The sequence below is a fragment of the Aethalodelphis obliquidens genome, unplaced genomic scaffold, assembly GCF_003676395.1.
Source record: "Aethalodelphis obliquidens isolate GAN/ISIS:26980383/991018 unplaced genomic scaffold, ASM367639v1 scaffold64, whole genome shotgun sequence".
NCBI lineage: Eukaryota > Metazoa > Chordata > Mammalia > Artiodactyla > Delphinidae > Aethalodelphis > Aethalodelphis obliquidens.
The window spans coordinates 10,774,577-10,783,306 of NW_020838008.1; the positions used below are offsets into that span (position 1 = coordinate 10,774,577).

The following is an 8,730-nucleotide window of genomic DNA, read 5'->3' on the forward strand; positions in this document are numbered from 1 at the left end:
CCTGGACAGGGCCAGGGACATCAACTAAAAAGCACACAACACATAACTAGAAATTTTAAGGCCTATTTCATTGAATCGCCGATATAGCATTGTTTCTGAGACTCACCATCGTTTCACATACCTCTTAGAAAGAAAAACGCTGCAGGTAAGAGTGCATACCATAGGTTGATAAGACACATTCGGATTTCAGATAATGAAATGTCAAAAGCTGGGACTTTAGATCGATGAAAAGGGGTAAAAAGTGATAAATGGGAACTCCAGGGAGACCTCAGATTGAGACTTCCCTTACTTACCTGGCTCCAGAATCCGAGCCCCGTAAGTAAGGTTTTGGGTATTTTGCACAAAGCGTCACAGCCAATAATAGGTGGCGGAGCCTGCAGAACGTGACCCACAACCACGCGCAGAGTTCTGCATCCCGCTGGGGCCTGCGTGAGCTGGTCCTCCAGGCCGGCCCAGCGCCCCGGAATTCGACAGCGGCGGGCTGTGAGATTGTGGCTCTGAATGCCACCCAAGACAAAAGCAGCTCCGCGCTTCTTTGCCAGAGCAGGGATGTTGCAGGAACGTAGCTCCAACTTCAGCTGGGGCTGCCTCAGTCTCCGTTGCTTATTGAAGTGAAATTCACATAAGATTAACAATTTTAAAGGGTGTAATTCAATGGCATTAGTACACTCACAATGTTGTGCAACCATCGCCATTTATCTAGTTCCAAAACATTTTCATCATCCCCAAAGGCGACCCCATACCCATTAAGCATATTCATTAGATCCTCCCTGTCCCCAGACCCTGGCAACCACTAATCTATTGTCTCTATGGATTTACCTATTCTGGACACTTGATGGTAAGTGGAATCATACAATATGTTGCCTTTTGTGTCTGTCTTCTTTCACTTAGCATACTTTTTTTTGAGGTCTATCCATGTTGTAGCATGTAGCACTCCTTCTTATGGCCGAATAATATTCCATTGTTTATCTTGTCATCTGGTAATGAACGTTTGGGTTGTTTCTACCTTTTGGCTTTTGTGAATAGTGCTGTGAACGTTTGTATACCAGTATTTTTTTGAATACTTGTTTTCAATTTCGGGGGTATATACCTAGGAGTGGAATTGCTAGGTCATATAATAATATGTTAAACTTTTTGTGGAACTGCCAAACTGTTTTCCACAGCAGCTGCACTATTAAACATTCCTACCAGCAATGTACAAGAATTGCAATATCTCCACATCCTTAATAGCACTTGTTATTTTCTGTTGTTGTTGTTGTTTTTTAGAAGCCATCCTAGTGAGTATGAAGTGGTAACTCATTGTGGGTTTGATTTACATTTCCTTAATGACTACAGATGTTGAGTATCTTTTCATGTGTTTATTGGTAATTTGTATATTTTCTTAGGAGAAATGTCTCTCCAAGTCCTTTGTCCATTTAAAAACTGGGTTGCTTTTCTTTTTGCTGTTAAGTTGTATGAAATCTTTGTATATTATAGATACTAGATCCTTATCAAATATATGATTCATAAATATTTTCTTTCATTGTATCTGCTGTAATTTCACTTTACTGATAGTGTCCTTTTTATTTAAAAAATATTTATTTATTGGTCGTGCCAGGTCTTAATTGCTGCAGGGGGGCTCCTTAGTTGTAGCAGTCCCCTTAGTTGCAGCAAGGGGGCTCCTTACTTGCGGCACATGGGCTCCTTAGTTGTGTCATGCAAACTCTTAGTTGAGGTATGCATGTGGGATCTAGTTCCCTGACCAGTGATCAAAGCCCGGTCCCCCAGCATTGGGAGCGCAGAGTCTTATCCACTGCACCACCAGGGAAGTCCCGAGAGTGTCCTTTTATGCACAAAAGATTTTAGTTTTGATGAAGCCTAATTAATTTTGTTTTTTTTGTTTGTTGCTTATGCTTTTGGTGTCATATCCAAGACTCCATTACCAAACCCAAGGTCACAAAGATTTACCTCTATGTTTTATTTATTTTTAACTTTGTATTTTATATTGGAGTAGAGTTGATTAACAATTTTGTGTTAGTTTCAGGTGTACAGCAAAGTGATTCAGTTATACATATACATGTATCTATTCTTTTTCAAATTCTTTTCCTGTTTAGGTTGTTACATAATATTGAGCAGAGTTCCCTTTGCTATATAGTAGGTCCTTGTTGAAGATTTACCTCTATGTTTTCTTCCATGACTTTTAGAGTTTTATAGCTCACACTTAAGTCTTTGATGCATTTCGATGTATTTTTTTGCATATGGTGTAAGGTAGGGTTCTACCTTCCCTTGCAAGTGGACCTCCAGTTGTCCTATCACCATTTATTAATGCGACTGTTCTTTGTCAATTGAATGGGTTGGGATTCTTGTCAAAAATCGATTGAGTATAGATGTATTGGTTTATTTCTGGATTCTCAATCATATTCCACTGAGGTATATGTGTATTTTTAATGTCTGTTCCACACTGCTTTGATTACTGTAGCTTTGCAGTATGTTTTGAAATTGGGGGGTGTGAGTATTCCATTTCTGTTCTTCTTTTCAAAATAATGTTGACCTGTTTCAAGTTTGTATCTGGGTTCCCTTGCAATTCCATGTAAGTTTCAGGATCAGCTTTTTCATTTACCAAAAAAAAGGCCATTGGGATTTTCATAAGGATTGCACTGGATATGTAGATTACTTTAGGTACTTTTGCCATCTTGACACTATTAAGTCTTCTAATTCATTAACACAGGATGTCTTTCCATTCATTTAGGTCTTCTTTAATTCAACAATGTTTTGTAGTTTTCAGTGTACATGTATTGCACCTATTTGGTTAAATTTATTTCTAAGTATTTTATTCTTTTTGATGCTACTGAAAATTGAATTTTCTCAGATTCCTATCTGGATTGTTCATTGCTAGTGTTTAGAAATACAATTAATTTTCATGTGTTGATCTTTTATCCTGAAGTTTCACTGAATTTGTTTATTAGCCCTAATAGTTTTTTGTGGATTCCTTATGATTTTCTATATAAGATCATGTCAGCTGCAAAGAGGGGTAGTTTTACTTGTTTCTTTCTAATTTGGATGCCTCTTGTTTCTTTTTTTTCTTAATATTTATTTATTTATGTATTTAGGCTGCACCAGGTCCCAGTTGTGGCACGTGGGCTCCTTAGTTGTGGCATGTGGGATCTAGTTCCCTGACCAGGGATCAAACCCAGGCCCCCTGCATTGGGAGTGCAGAGTCTTACCCACTGGACCACCAGGGTGCCTCTTATTTCTTTTTTCTTGCCTTATTGCTCAAGTTAGAACTTTCAGGACAATGCTGCTTATACAATTTTGAATAGAAGAAGCAAAAGCAGGCATTCTTTTTGTTGTTGTTGTTCCTGATCTTACGGGGAAATCTTTCAGTCTTTCACTATTGATGTTAGTTGTAGTTTTTTTTTTTTTTTTCATAAATGCCCTTAATCAGATTGAGGAAGTTCTCTTTATTCCTAGTTTGTTGAATGTTTTTATCCTGAAAAAGTGTTGGATTTTGTCAAATTATTCTTCTGCATCAGTTGAGATGGTTACGTTTTTCCTTCATTCTATTAATACTGTATATTACATTGATTGATTTTTGTATGTTGAATCCCTCCTGAGATAAATATCATTTAGTCATGGTGTGTAATTCTTTTAACATTTTGCTGGATTTGGTTTGCAAGGATTTTATTGAGGATTTTTTGCATCTATACTCATAGGGGATATTGGTCTGAAATTTTCTTTTCTTGTGATGTCTCTGGTTTTGGCATCAGGTAATGCTGGCCCCATCAAATGAGTTAAGAAGTGTTCACTGCTTTTCTATTCTTAGAAGAGTTTGAAAAGGATTAGTGTTAATTGTTCCTTAAAAGTTTGATGCAATTCACTAGTGAAGCCATCTTATCTGGTCCTGGACTTTTCTTTGTCAGAAGGGTTTTTTGTTTGTTTGTTTTGTTTTTTAAACTACTGATTCAATCTCTTGTTTTAAGGCTGCTCAGATTTCCTATTTTTTCTTCTTGAATCAGTTTTGGTGGTCTGTATGTTTCTAGGAATTTGCCCATTTTATCTAGGTTACCTAACTTGTTAGTGTACACTGTTCAGAGTTTTCTCTCATAATCCTTTTTATTCCCTTAAATTCGCTAGTAATGTCCCCATTATGCTGTGTTTAAGTCATCTTTTTCTTGATTGAGGATTCACTTGGATGCTACAAACGCTCAGCTATTTCCCAGAGTTCCCACAAAGTCAATTCTGACACTTATTTTTTGGGGGTTTCTGTGTAGGGATGGGCCCGTGCAGCTTCCTATTCTGCCATTTCCATTGACGTCCCTTCTAATCTTTGTTTTGTTTTGCTTTCGAGCAGAATGGCAAAATGCCTCTGATGTGCCAAGTTCCTTCCTCCATACATCCTCTGTGACTGGGACGCAAGTCTTCCATGCCCCGCCTTCCCACTTTCTGGGTTACCTGTCCCCCACTACTTCTCTGAAGCCCCCTCTAACAGTCAGCTACTCCCCTCCAAATTTTCTCCACCTCCCCCCTTTCTCTTTTTTGCACTGTTAAGAGCTGGCTCTTCTTTCCTCAACTTTATTAGACGCACGCGCGCACGCACGCACGCACGCACGCACACCCTGCTCTTCTCCTTTGGAGATTCCTCACACGCAGTCAGCAGGCTGGAGCCAGCAGGCTGGAGCGCCTCAGGGGCAGCACGGACGCTCACTTGTAAGCCCCAAGGGCCTCCGGCCAACCAGAGCTCCGCTCGAACTTGCGCTCGCAGAGCAGAGCGTGCATGTGCGCCTCTCCAGAGCACGGAAAGCGACGGCCTGGCCGGCCGCTTGCGCCGCCGGAGCGACGTGGAAGTGAAACGCGCGGGGCTGGGCCGGGGCCCCCGGAGAGCGGGCCGAGAAACTCGGCGGCTTTCTCTGGTTTAAAAAACAAAGAAAGAAAGAAAAGAGAGAGCGAGGAGGGTGAGAGAAAGGGAGCGAGGAAGAGGAAAGAGGGAGGGGTTCTATGCTAGACGGCTGGGGCCCTGAGGCCGGAGGGGAGGCTGCGGGACCGCAGCTCGGCTCGGAGGTCGGAGGCCGGGGCTTTCCCGTAATAACGGACGAAATTTCGGAGCCAATCAGCCGTGGAGGAAAGAAAAAAAGGTACTGCCGGACTGAGGCATTTTTCTAGCTTCAGTGGGGAGCGCGCCGGGTGCAGCGACCTGGGAGCCCGAGGCCCCAGAGAGTAGCCCTGGATTCGGCCGCGTCTCCCAGGTGCCCGCGTAGGCCGGGCGGCCGGCGGGAAAGGAAGCACCTCCTCCCAGAACTCACGTACCGGATTTCAGCAATAACGTTCGCGCAATAAGCAAACATACATATTTTAAAGTGAATATTACTATTCCATTTGTTTTCTATTTGAACTTTTCTTTGAGTGAACTGGCTTACAATGATTTAGTCTGTTTTCTGAAATCTCAATAGTCTTTTTCTTTAAATAGCTGACTAAATCATCGGGTGTTGCCCCAGTTCTGTCTGTAGACGGCTTGCTCTTAGAGAATTGTTTCTCTTGAGGGATCGCAGCCAAGGAGCAAGTCTGCATTTACGTTTTCTGCCTGTGGACTGCTACCTGAAATTATTTAAGTTATCTCCTCTGTTTATTAATATCTTTAAGGTATTTATGAGCAAACAGAATAATCATTCCCTAACCTCTGTCTCCATTCAGGTGGACAATGGAGCTCCCCCCGACCCTGTTTGCACTCCAGTTTACTAGAAAAAGATATGTGAGAGCTGAGGGGGAAGAATGTGAGGAGTTCTTTCTCTGTAAGTAATCTTATTCATTAATTGACTCAAGAGATAATTATTGAGCACCTCTTGTATGCCAGGCACTGTGCCAGGCAGTAGGACTACTCACCATCTCTAAGGAAAGATAAAAACAAAACAGAAAGTACTGGTACTGTTCATGGATCTACCAATGTTCTGTTCTAGTTACCTTCTGAGAAAATCTTTCCCCTCATACAAAGACAAATTTCTTAATGGACTGAAATCACATCTGTTTTCCAACCAAGCCAAATAGCTTTGATTTGGTAAAGATTGCCAGAAAGATTTTTGTAGTGAATAAGAGAACAAATCAACATGTTAACTCTACCCAGAAAAAGCTAGTGATAGTATTTTTTCTTTATTGGAGGTGAGGAGAGAGAGAGAAATAGTGCTCCCTACTATAAATCATATAATGAAATGATTTTTGTTGTTGTTAATAACTCAGGTGAGAAAACTGTTGTCACAGATGAAATTTGAAGTTAGCAAACCAGGAAGTACATCTCAGGATCCTTCTACCTACTAACCTCTAAGTTACTATTAGTTGCTATATAATTTTAAAGCTATTTTAATATGTAAAAATTTTTTTTATCAGTTGCCATATTTTCGAGCTTTGTGTAGGAATAGTAAGAAAAAATAGATTTGGCCTTAGAAATCAAGGAGTCTATCTTTGTAGTTGGGCAACTGGGGAAACTAGTTTGCACAAAGCTAAATAATAATGAAATAAAGTGTTTTCCTAAGGAAAACACTTGAGATTGATGAAAGGGGGGGGAAGAAAGAAATGGGGACAGTGTGTTTCTTTTTTGCCAGGAAAAGTACCTCAGGTAAATAGTTCTCAGGAGGAGGCAGTAGCTACACCACAGAACCAAAGGTGGAAATTTCTGGAAAGTGCCCTCAGAAAGTGACCTAGGATTGTGAGGGGTCGATCAGTTTGAAAGGAGTGATATCTTTGAAATAGAAGAGCAGAATTAATAATTTCCATGCCGAGTCCTACATGACGTAGATCAATCACGTATAAAGTAAAAGAGAGGGGAATAGTTTTCACAGTTTCAGTTGAAAAGTAGTACAGTTGCAGGAAATGGGGGGGTTGATGGAACTGCAACTTGCCCCTGGGCAAGGTTGAAGAAACTACCTTTGGGTGTCAAATGCAAATGAAATAGATTTTTTCTTTTCTTTTTTCTGTCTTTTCCCTCTTGTATAAGAAAATGTTACCAAGTGTTGGAGGTGGGGTACGAATAAACATTACTTGGGGAGAGTGAAATTATATAACATCTACAGAGGAAAATTATCAATATCCATGAAAAATTTTAAGGGACATCTATTTTATTCAGCAATTGCTCCTCTAGAAATTATTCTGCAGATACATCTGCACATGTGCAAAATGGCCCATGTATAACAATAGCCACTGTAGCTTTGTAATAACAAGATATGAGACAATTTCAGTGGCCATAAATGAGGAGGGATTAATTAAATTATGAGGTTTCTCTAAAATTAATCATGTACAGCTATGGTCCAGAATGTAGCAGATCTAGCAAATATGTAATGATTTCCAAGATACACTGTTGAGTGAAATAAGAGAGGTACCGGATAATGTATGTAAAATGCTTCAAATTAAACTTTAGAAATATTTGTATGTGTGCTTGTATGTACATAGAATATTTCTGGAAAGACACACAAAAAGTTGTTGACTATTGTCTCAAGGGAGGGAAGTAGATGTACTGAATACAATTTACTGCCAGTTTAAAAGCAAATGTATAAACTATCTAATACTAGTAAAACAAATAACTAATAAAGCAAGTCAAGTACTGGTAGAAGGAAGTTGTTTCTTGAACTGACCACATTCTGTTTTGTAAGAACTCTGCAACTGTCAAAATTGCATTTACAGGAAGAGAAAAAAGAAAACTCCAGGGTAAGTCATTCAGTTAGTCCCTTATCTAAGCCTTAATTTCCTCATTTGTAAAATGGGTATGAGGGTGACTACTTTGCAGGCTTGTTGTCTGGATTAAACATAAAGAATATAAATTATTATACATGCTAGCACGTGCACGCATGCACACACTTCTGGCTCAGGCTTCCAGTTTCCCCAAAGCAGTTCCCAAAGGAAGACCAAATGGGGCTTGAAGCAGGAAGAATTTAGGTATAACCAGGGCATTTTCTCACTAGCACGGGATTTAGCATTAGCAATAAGTCCCATCTCTTTGGATTTCATTCACTAAACAAACATTACATATCAAGTACTGTGCAGGCTGCTTGGATACAGTGATGAGCAAGACAAAACTGTGCTTTAAAAAATATTATGCAGTTTATACATGAATGTGTCTGCATTCAAATGTTATAGAACAGAATTAATGTTTCCCTTTGCTGCTACTCTTTTCCCCAGAGGTAATTGCTGATATCCTCATAAAGTTGGGGGAAATACTTTATGACTTTGTTTGGTGCATGTTGTTTCCTCTCTTAAAATAGCATCACACAGTACATGCTGTTCTATAACTGTCTAAAATGTCAATATGTCTTGGAGATTTTTGCAAAGAATCAGAAAGATTCTCCCTCATTCTTTTAAACTGCTGTAGGTAACCTATTGTATGGATAAATGTACAATTTAGTTAATCATTCCCCTAATGATGGAAACTTAAGTCGTTTTCTATTTTTTACTAGTATAAAATGGGCTATTAATGCTTGGTTATATATGTTACAAATGTTTTCTGCCAGCTTGTTGCTTGTATTATTACTTTATATATCGTATTATTTAGCTTACAGAATTTTAAAACTTTGATGGAAGCAAATGTATCATTTTTTAAAAAAGATGTCTTAACAACTTTGTTGTCTTAAGGCCTTTTACACACCCAAGATTATGAACACATTCTCCTACATTTTCTGTTAATGTTTGACATCGACATATTTTGTTCATCTGGACTTTCACTGTGTGTAAAGTTGTGGTAGGCAGTATAATGCCCTTACACCCAAGATGTCC

The 8,730-nt window shown here is 39.4% G+C and overlaps 1 long non-coding RNA gene across 1 annotated transcript; it reads left to right on the forward strand.

The window, feature by feature from the left end:
* The first annotated feature begins 4,598 nt into the window (after positions 1-4,598).
* On the forward strand, positions 4,599-7,673 carry LOC113610672 (uncharacterized). Its single transcript, XR_003429166.1, has 3 exons — positions 4,599-5,111; positions 5,668-5,765; positions 7,645-7,673. It is a non-coding gene; the product is annotated as an uncharacterized LOC113610672 (long non-coding RNA).
* The last annotated feature ends 1,057 nt before the right edge of the window (positions 7,674-8,730 follow it).